The sequence below is a fragment of the Acipenser ruthenus genome, chromosome 9 (assembly GCF_902713425.1).
Source record: "Acipenser ruthenus chromosome 9, fAciRut3.2 maternal haplotype, whole genome shotgun sequence".
In the NCBI taxonomy this organism is placed as follows: Eukaryota; Metazoa; Chordata; class Actinopteri; order Acipenseriformes; family Acipenseridae; genus Acipenser; species Acipenser ruthenus.
The window spans coordinates 52345020-52354990 of record NC_081197.1 but is presented as its reverse complement, the minus strand read 5'-3'; positions in this window follow the sequence as shown (position 1 = coordinate 52354990).

The window sequence follows — 9971 nt, the reverse complement described above, 5'->3', positions numbered from 1 at the left end:
CATCCGTCTTCCTGAACAAGGAAGTCATTTCCATACAGTGTGAAAAATGGTTTCATATCAAGTAGTGTTATAGCTTGAAAACAAGATATTTTATTTATCTATAACTTACTGCAGTCTGCAGTAACAAAATGTTTTTTACACCAGTAGTAGCCATATATATTATACATATATATATTATTATTATTATTATTATTATTATTATTATTATTATTATTATTATTTATTTCTTAGCAGACGCCCTTATCCAGGGCGACTTACAATCGTAAGCAAATACATTTCAAGTGTTACAATACAAGTAATACAATAAGAGCAAGAAATACAATAACTTTTGTTCAAGCAAAGTATAAGTGTGACAAACCACAATTCAATAATACAGCAGATAATAGTGATAGTTACATCAGGATATGATTAAATAGTGATAGTTACATCAGGATATGATTAAATACAAAGTACTACAGGTTAAACACTTGGCAGATTACAGTATTCTGAAGTACAGGATTAAATGCAGTAAAATAGGGGGCAGATAAGAGCAAAATAAAGCACATTTACATGAAGGGTGATAGTGTCCCAGGATACAAACAGAGGAGTTCTACAGGTGCTGTTTGAAGAGGTGAGTCTTAAGGAGGCGCCGGAATGTGGTCAGGGACTAGAGTTTGTGAATTTCTTTTTGGGGTGAGTGTGTAAGTTACTCCCCAAAATGAGTTCCAGATGAGATATAGTAATGTTAAATAACAAATGGTAAAAAAAAAAATACATTTTGGGGTTGTGTTAAAATGAATGCAATATGGCAACGCATTCTGATATTTACAAAGTAAGGCACACAGTAATACCTACCTTCTGCATTTTGGGTGCAACATCTTGTGGGATGCAATTTAATAGTAATGGTGTTAATATTGTCTTAAGCTATTATTCTTTGATACTAACAATGTTAATCGTTAAATACTGGAAAGGAGAGAAATTTCCAACTTTGACAGAACGGAACGTCTAATGCTATATGCATTACAGCTGGAGAGACTCCACCAGACAGAAAATTAAATGAAAAGGCAGCAGCAGGGCTGGTAGGTGACGTAATCACACACAAAGACATAAGCCCGATATATGCTCCTTGCAAAGGAGCCGGCTCTTTAGTACAGCGGTATCCGCGCTATGCTTTAGTGCGAGAGGTCCCGGGTTGTCGCCCGCCCTCCGCCTGTTGGTGGATTGCCTCGCCCTGTGTAATGCGCCTGCCTGCGTTACCGAGATCGCTACATTGGTGTTAGGAAGTGGGATGCAGGTAACCCGACATGTCCTCGTCGGACTGCTTCATAGATTCCTTCTTCAATTTCAGTATCTCCCATATGATATTTAGAATGTACATTGTTATTGCCTACCTTACACTTTTCTCTATTAAATGTAATTTGCCATGTGTCTGCCCAGTTCTGAATGCTGTCTAGATCATTTTGAATGACCTTTGCTGCTGCAACAGTGTTTGCCACTCCTCCTATTTTTCTGTCGTCTGCAAATTTAACGAGTTTGCTTACTATACCAGAATCTAAATCATTAATGTAGATTAGGAATAGCAGATGACCTAATACTGATCCCTGTGGTACACTTGACCGCTTAGAGCCTGGAGGAAGGGCTACCCTCAGCCACGGATTCCCTGAGGTTTCCCCCTAAACCAAAAATCAAAAATATGTGAGTAGGGTTTTTTTCCTTACCTGAGTGCTGAGTGGTTCGTATTTAGTTCTGCAGGGTGTGTGGTCAGGCTGGAGAGGCTGGGCTCTTTCCCCCAGCGCAGTCATGTTCTGGGGGACAGGCTGTGTCTCAGCTGCTCTTTCCATTCATTTTTCAATATTTTGGGGGGTAGGTGGCATGTGGTGTGCGTTAATCATTATTATTTTTTCCATTCATGGTTTGGCAGCCTCATATTTTGGGGGAGGTGGCTCTTAGCCACTTCCTAGCTGCGACACTGGGATGCATGTAACCGTTCATGTTTTTCCAGCCGGCCTCACGCAGGTATCCTTTGCGCACCCATGGACGAGGCCCTGAGCGCCCTTCAAAGTTTATTAAATCACCTGCAATTGCAATCATTCATTCATTGCGGATTCTCTGTGCTGAAATACTATTTTCTGAGAATATGCATTTACTTCTTGTGCCTGTCTCTCAGAATACAAGTGCATGTGGCAGGGCAGCAGGCATGCACAGGTCATTTTGTAAATACAGTGTGATTGTGTGTGTTTTGTAAAGAAAAGTTGTGTTTGTTTGAATTTAAGTTACAGGGATGGGGTTAAAATCCTATCCCTGCAAATACAGGTGGGGAATGTGACCACTTGTTAGCTAGGAGTTTAGGGAAAGGACTGTGAGAGCAGCAGGCTGTACGCTTAATCTCTGCACTGTGATAGCGCTGCTTGAGTGCATTACTTTATTTTAAATGTTTTGTTTGTTTTTGTTGTTTAAATAAAAGTGTGCAGCTGCACTGAACTGCAGTCTTCCCTCTCTGCGTCTGCTGTTCCTGCCACTAGCCAGCCATGACCGCAACACGACCCTGCCATTACTATTACTATACAAAAACATTGTAAGTTGAAACAGTAACATTGATAAAAATAATAATTATTTGTTTATATCACAGACGCCTCTATCCAAGGCAACTTACAGAGGGTGTGTGAACTATGCATCAGCTGCAGAGTCACTTACAACAACATCTCACCCAAAAGACGGAGCGCAAGGAGGTTAAGTGACTTATTCAAGGTCACACAGTGAGTCCGGGAGCAAGCATGGATTTGAACCGGGGCCCTCCTGGTTACAAGTGCCTTTTCTTTAACCATTGGACCACACAGCCTCCCATAATACCTTAAAGCCTTTCTAATTTCTAATAGATTTAGATTTTTTGCTTCCAACTACTAAAATAAGTCCTGCATATAAAGATATTTGTGCAATTATCTTGCATTTAAGCACACCCCCCATACATAAGCAAATGCAACAATTTGCATATTTATACAGTAATTGAGAATAAAAGTGTGAGAAATACCATCGTCTTTAACTGGTCTAGAGTTGAGACATTTTATTGCTTATTTTTGTTTCTCCAAAGGAAATCATTGGTCTTTCTCTGCAATTATGTGGGTGTTCCTTCATTTATTCATGCTGCACCATTTCCTTTTGTTATTTTGAATTATATATATATATATATATATATATATATATATATATATATATATATATATACAGACATGCTCAAATTTGTTGGTACCCTTACAGCTCATTGAAATAATGCTTCATTCCTCCTGAAAAGTGATGAAATTAAAAGCTATTTTATCATGTATACTTGCATGCCTTTGGTATGTCATAGAATAAAGCAAAGAAGCTGTGAAAAGAGATGAATTATTGCTTATTCTACAAAGATATTCTAAAATGGCCTGGACACATTTGTTGGTACCTCTTAGAAAAGATAATAAATAATTGGATTCTAGTGATATTTCAAACTAATTAGTTTCTTTAATTAGTATCACACATGTCTCCAATCTTGTAATCAGTCATTCAGCCTATTTAAATGGAGAAAAGTAGTCACTGTGCTGTTTGGTATCATTGTGTGCACCACACTGAACATGGACCAGAGAAAGCAAAGGAGAGAGTTGTCTGAGGAGATCAGAAAGAAAATAATAGACAAGCATGGTAAAGGTAAAGGCTACAAGACCATCTCCAAGCAGCTTGATGTTCCTGTGACAACAGTTGCAAACATTATTAAGAAGTTTAAGGTCCATGGAACTGTAGCCAACCTCCCTGGGCGCGGCCGCAAGAGGAAAATCGACCCCAGATTGAACAGAAGCATAGTGCGAATGGTAGAAAAAGAACCAAGGATAACTGCCAAAGAGATACAAGCTGAACTCCAAGGTGAAGGTACGTCAGTTTCTGATCGCACCATCCGTCGCTTTTTGAGCGAAAGTGGGCTCCATGGAAGAAGACCCAGGAGGACTCCACTTTTGACAGAAAAACATAAAAAAGCCAGACTGGAATTTGCTAAAATGCATATTGACAAGACACAATCCTTCTAGGAGAATGTCCTTTGGACAGATGAGTCAAAACTGGAGCTTTTTGGCAAGTCACATCAGCTCTATGTTCACAGACGAAAAAATGAAGCTTTCAAAGAAAAGAACACCATACCTACAGTGAAACATGGAGGAGGCTCGGTTATGTTTTGGGGCTGCTTTGCTGAGCCTGGCACAGGGTGCCTTGAATCTGTGCAGGGCACAATGAAATCTCAAGACTATCAAGGTATTCTGGAGCGAAATGTACTACCCAGTGTCAGAAAGCTCTGTCTCAGTCGAAGGTCATGGGTCCTCCAACAGGATAATGACCCAAAACACACAGCTAAAAGCACCCAAGAATGGATAAGAACAAAACATTGGACTATTCTGAAGTGGCCTTCTATGAGTCCTGATCTGAATCCTATCGAACATCTATGGAAAGAGCTGAAACTTGCAGTCTGGAGAAGGCACCCATCAAACCTGAGACAGCTGGGGCAGTTTGCTCAGGAAGAGTGGGCCAAACCACCTGTTAACAGGTGCAGAAGTCTCATTGAGAGCTACAGAAAACATTTGATTGCAGTGATTGCCTCTAAAGGTTGTACAACAAAATATTAAGTTAGCAGTCCCATCACTTTTGTCCATGCCATTTTCATTTGTTTTATTATTTACAATATTATGTTGAATAAAAAATCAAAAGCAAAGTCTGATTTCTATTAAATATGGAATAAACAATGGTGGATGCCAATTACTTTTGTCAGTTTCAAGTTATTTCAGAGAAAATTGTGCATTCTTCGTTTTTTGTGGAGGGGTACCAACAAATTTGAGCACGTCTGTATATATATATATATATATATATATATATATATATATATATATATATATATATATATATATTGAAAGTCAACAAGAGAGGGTCGACTGCAATATCAAATTATATTTCTTTGCTTGTGTCTCTTTGGACCTTTGGCTGTTGTTTTCTGAATGTCACCCCTTTGCTCTCTGGAGCCTCTGTCTGCTGTGCATTCTAATTACCAGTAATATTTTTCCTGATGGTATTTTCTTTGCCAGCTCCGTGCCCTCAAAATTCAGAATGCTAATTAGTGACACCTATGTTACTTCTTGTGATATGTGATACATGTTTGGAAAACTATTTTGAGCTCAAGTACTACTTTGTTTTGATGTCTGTCATCAAATTATATTTGCATTACTGCATTTATTGGCAATTTGAATTTTAACATTTTTTTTTGTTAAAGAAACATAGACTAGTGCACTGATCTCTTGACATCTGGCACCATTCCAAGAAATGGCATGTGTTGACGCTGTATATGATACATTATAAATAAAGGAGCAGATATCATTTTGAGATAATATTTTGGCAGAAATTCATTTTATATCTTTGGTACATTCTAATCAATTACAATCTGTACTCTGGTGACTCCACTCCATCTGTAGAATAATACAACCAGTCAACAGTATAAAAGCCTTTAAAAAATATCTATCAAATAGGGTTTGGACAAAAACACATGCCATATATAGCACATACTTTTGTGTGTGAATGTGTTTCTGTACATAGAAAAAAAAACTGATACAAGGAACAATATAAGGAGTATGTAGCTTTAAAATAAATGCACATATTTGTCACCTTACATGTGTATGATGTCGGCAATTGGTCTAATTAGAAAGTAATTGGGTTAAGGTGCTGTTGCCTCAGGATCTGCTCACCAGTTTTAGTTGCCTGCCAGCAACCTGCTGCATCAGCCAAAGTGTCTTTCTATTAGTTATCACCAGCACAGTCCACTGCTCAGTTATTTACTGACAGAGATACAAAAGGAAACTTGATGCAGCAGCTCATCAGTTGGTCTTACGTCTATAAAGCTTCTGATTTGACTGCTGTAGCCTGTTACATATATCTATGTCTGGTAACTAGAAATGAACAGCACAATATATCTTTTTTAAATGCAGTCAGTTTTGTGAATAGGGCAACATCCATAAGTTTAAACACTCAATCATGACAATTCAGAGTCAACAGAGTCTTGGCCAATGCCTTTGTCAGTATTATGGTTTTATCTGTTTGTGATAGTGTTTTTATACATGGGATATAAAAATGTTAAAGATAGGTGTAAATTGTCTCCCACACCAAGGCATGATGGGAGTGGAAACTAATATAAAGCTATAAGAGAAGAAGGGTGTAGAGGCAGTGGAGAAAAGGGAAAATAGGGAATTGGTTGGACTATAAGTGTGGGGGGGGGGGGGGGGGGGGGGTGAAGGAGAAAGATACACCAGGCAGGCTCAATTTTCTAGTAAAGGGGTTTATATTTCAAGAATACCTGGTATAAATCCATCATGGTTTGCACTCAGTTGATTGAAGATAAACCAAATTGAGTCTGGACCCACAGCTGCCTCATTATACAACCTCCCCAAGCTGGTGTCATCAAATGGAAAGGCCTAAGGACAGCCATTGGCAGGAAAGTGATAAACTGTGCTTATACTCATTTTTAGCCAGTAGCACAATTTTGAAAGCTAAGAAAAATACCTCCGACCCCTGGTCAATAATTCATTGCATGGGAACAAGGGATGACTGTAAATCAGGGAGTTGTCTTTGACCAATGACAACGAAGCCATGTGCAGTGTGATACTAAGCATGGCAGAGGATGATCTATTTCTCTTACTTGAGTACAGTGGCTCCAGAATTATTCAGAATTTTACCCTATGTTTTAATATTCATGCTTTTATATGGTATATTTTAATGATAATATAAATTCCCTGTACCAAGCTGTCCTCGATTAAGTTATCCTACCTCTTGCCTTCTTACACCCCAGAAAATTGCCTTGGAAATTTGTTGACAGATTATTAATTATTCATAGTTAGTTTAATTAGCACAAGGTGCCATTTATTGGTTAGCTGTCAGAATAATTTTGAGTTTTTGCAAGCTATGTTTAAGTAATTAAAGTTAGGAACGTTGAAATGTGTATTACTTGTCTGAAAATGTTTTGGTGCCTCTGTATGTCAGCCTATTTCAATGCCTTTTTGACAACCTGATAATGTACCCATAACTGACTATAGCGATGATGTCAATAACCCCAGCAACCTTAATAATGCTAATGGTAGCCAATAAAAAGCTATTAGCTTTTTTAATGCTGCAACGAAACACAGAGGCACATGTAATCCCTGATTAATGTCTGAAACATGGGGTATGCAGATAGGCAGTGCTCCAAAGAAGCTGCATACTGGGTTTTGTACGCATTGAAAACATATGAATTACGTATAATATTTCAATTTAATGCGTAAAGAATACACATAGCAATTTGGATGTACAGCTTGAGTTTGCATGTTATCAAGCTTCTTGTACTTCGTTGGTTCCTGGCGTCTCAACGGTCAATTATGTACTGCATGAGGTAGCTGGAGAATGGATGATAGAAATGCCGGGACAGCTAATTGTAGCTGGCATGGGAAGCACCAGGAACATGTCTCCAATAGGTCCAGGTTTTCAATTAAAAAAAATGTTAAAAAAAGTACAGTTCAAAACACTCAATTTCAATGTGTGTTTGTGACTGGTGAGTAAGCGACTGGATTCTTGATATGTAGGGGTCATCTGTGCCGTCTTAATCCCCCGCAACCTAACCTACAAAATGTACCTCTCTGTCAACCGAATTTTCGGAAGTTAAATCTATATAATAAATACAATATTCTGTGTTTGGAGAGAGTTGGGATGCTTTATATTGTAAGGAATACAATATTATTGTTTTTTTAAGTATAGTCCACCTGGCAATCAATAATTAATACAATATTATTGTTTTGTTTAAGTTGTGTGTTTATTTGCTTTTTATTGTAAGACCGAATTTTTGTACACTAGTTCAAAGTTAAAATGTAAGGCTGTAGTTAATGCATACCCCATAAGTTAGCATTGAAGTATGTACAGTATTTATTGAAAGCACTCACGACTTCAAGGTAATGTTGCATTTTACTCACATAGCGTCTAAATCTGGAGCGCTGGATATACGGATTCGACTCACAACTGCATTATTCAGTCACTGAATGACATGTCCCTTATAAAAGTTTGCTATAGTAAAAACATAGTGTAATAAAGTATAGTTAAAACATGGTAAAGCATATGTAAGCATTGTAAAGCCGATATGGTAAAGCGTATTAAAAAACATGGCAAACCATGGTAAAACTGTGGAAAAATAATGTGATATCTTGTAACAATTGTAAGTTGCTCTAGATAAGGGCGTCTGCTAAGAAATAAATAACAGTGGGTAAAGCATTGGAAAACTGCAGGCTACTCTAAGAAAAGCTGTCTACAGTAAATAGAATGTTACAATATAACTGTTTATCAGCAGCCCTATTATATAATTATGAAGGACCTAACATAAAGTAAATGTTATAATTATGTTAGATATTCTTATTCATTTTATAAACATTTTTTTACCTCTAATCGCTCAGCATAGATGTGTATTTTGATTATTTTGAAATGTTTCAAAAAGAGAAAACTGAAGTTGATGTGAGAGGGAAGAGACAGAAGAAACCAGGATGTTTTAGTTTACTATAAACTATAGAAAATGCACACCTGCAATTTCATTTATTTATATTTGATATTGTAAGACCGAACCACTGCATCAGATTTTAGGTAATAGATTGTTCAATACATCAACTATGAATACATACTGTTATGCTCCTTTTCTTAAAGGTGTCGTGGGGTTTTATTATTCCTTTTTCACAGCTTAAACCAATCCAGTGACAGGACCATTTTAACCACCACTTTACACCTGTGTTAACTTTGAAATGGTGTGAGTCCCCCAACACTCTCTGTGTGGATAGAGGAAATATTTATTTGCACCTGTTTCACAGTGAGATAATACAGCATAATGGCACACTGTGTTAAACTGGATTCTAACTGGAAAAAAAATCTCTTTCCAGCAAAGATAGCATGGAGGACTTAGCAAATTGAAGAAAATGTGGAAGAAATTAAAAGTTCAGCTGTACAAGGAGGCACTGATAAAACAATGTGTTGAAAGGTTTGTTTACCAAACAATCTTTAAAATGAAATGCATGCAGTGGCAAAGGACAATGTAGCACAGTTACAGTTACAGTGATATGAACAAATAGAAGGAGGTGTGATACCTTTTATTGGACTAACTAAACAATAATTAATCACAATCTTTTAAGACCTCAAAAGTCTCTTCTTCAGGTGAATGACCAATGGCAGAATAGTACCACAAAGGTAATATTATCACAATTCGACATACCTATGAGATCATACTGGTGTGAACTAATACACACCGGTATTCCATTTCAGTACCATGGTACCAACCTGTACCAGTGTGTTACCATAGTAGTAGAACTGTGCAATAATTCAAAATCCATGTATTTGCCATTGCTGGTGATGCAGTGATCTATCTGCTAATGGTTCTGCTCGGGCTTCTTCAGGTTAATACACGGTATAATGATATCCCAGTGGTATTTACAGAACTATACTTGCAGATGTTGATTCCATGATGATGGAAATACATCACTAAAGGTGAAAGGCACCTGTAGTTACTGTATAAACATCAAAGGGTGGGAATGAGGTGGGATATTTTCTGGCAGTTGGAGAAAGTGTAAAGAAAATAAGAAATACTACATTTTGTTTTTGGTTTGTAAAATACTGAAATCTGTTCAGTAACCAAGACAGAGGTGCATGAGATTTTTTGTAGAACTTATTTGATTATTATTATTATCATTTATTTCTTAGCAGACGCCCTTATCCAGGGCGACTTACAATTGTTACAAGATATCACATTATTTTTTACATACAATTACCCATTTATACAGTTGGGTTTTTACTGGAGCAATCTAGGTAAAGTACCTTGCTCAAGGGTACAGCAGCAGTGTCCCCCAGCTGGGATTGAACCCACAACCCTCCGGTCAAGAGTCCAGAGCCCTAACCACTACTCCACACTGCTGTCCTACTTCAGTTATATTAGCTTGTGA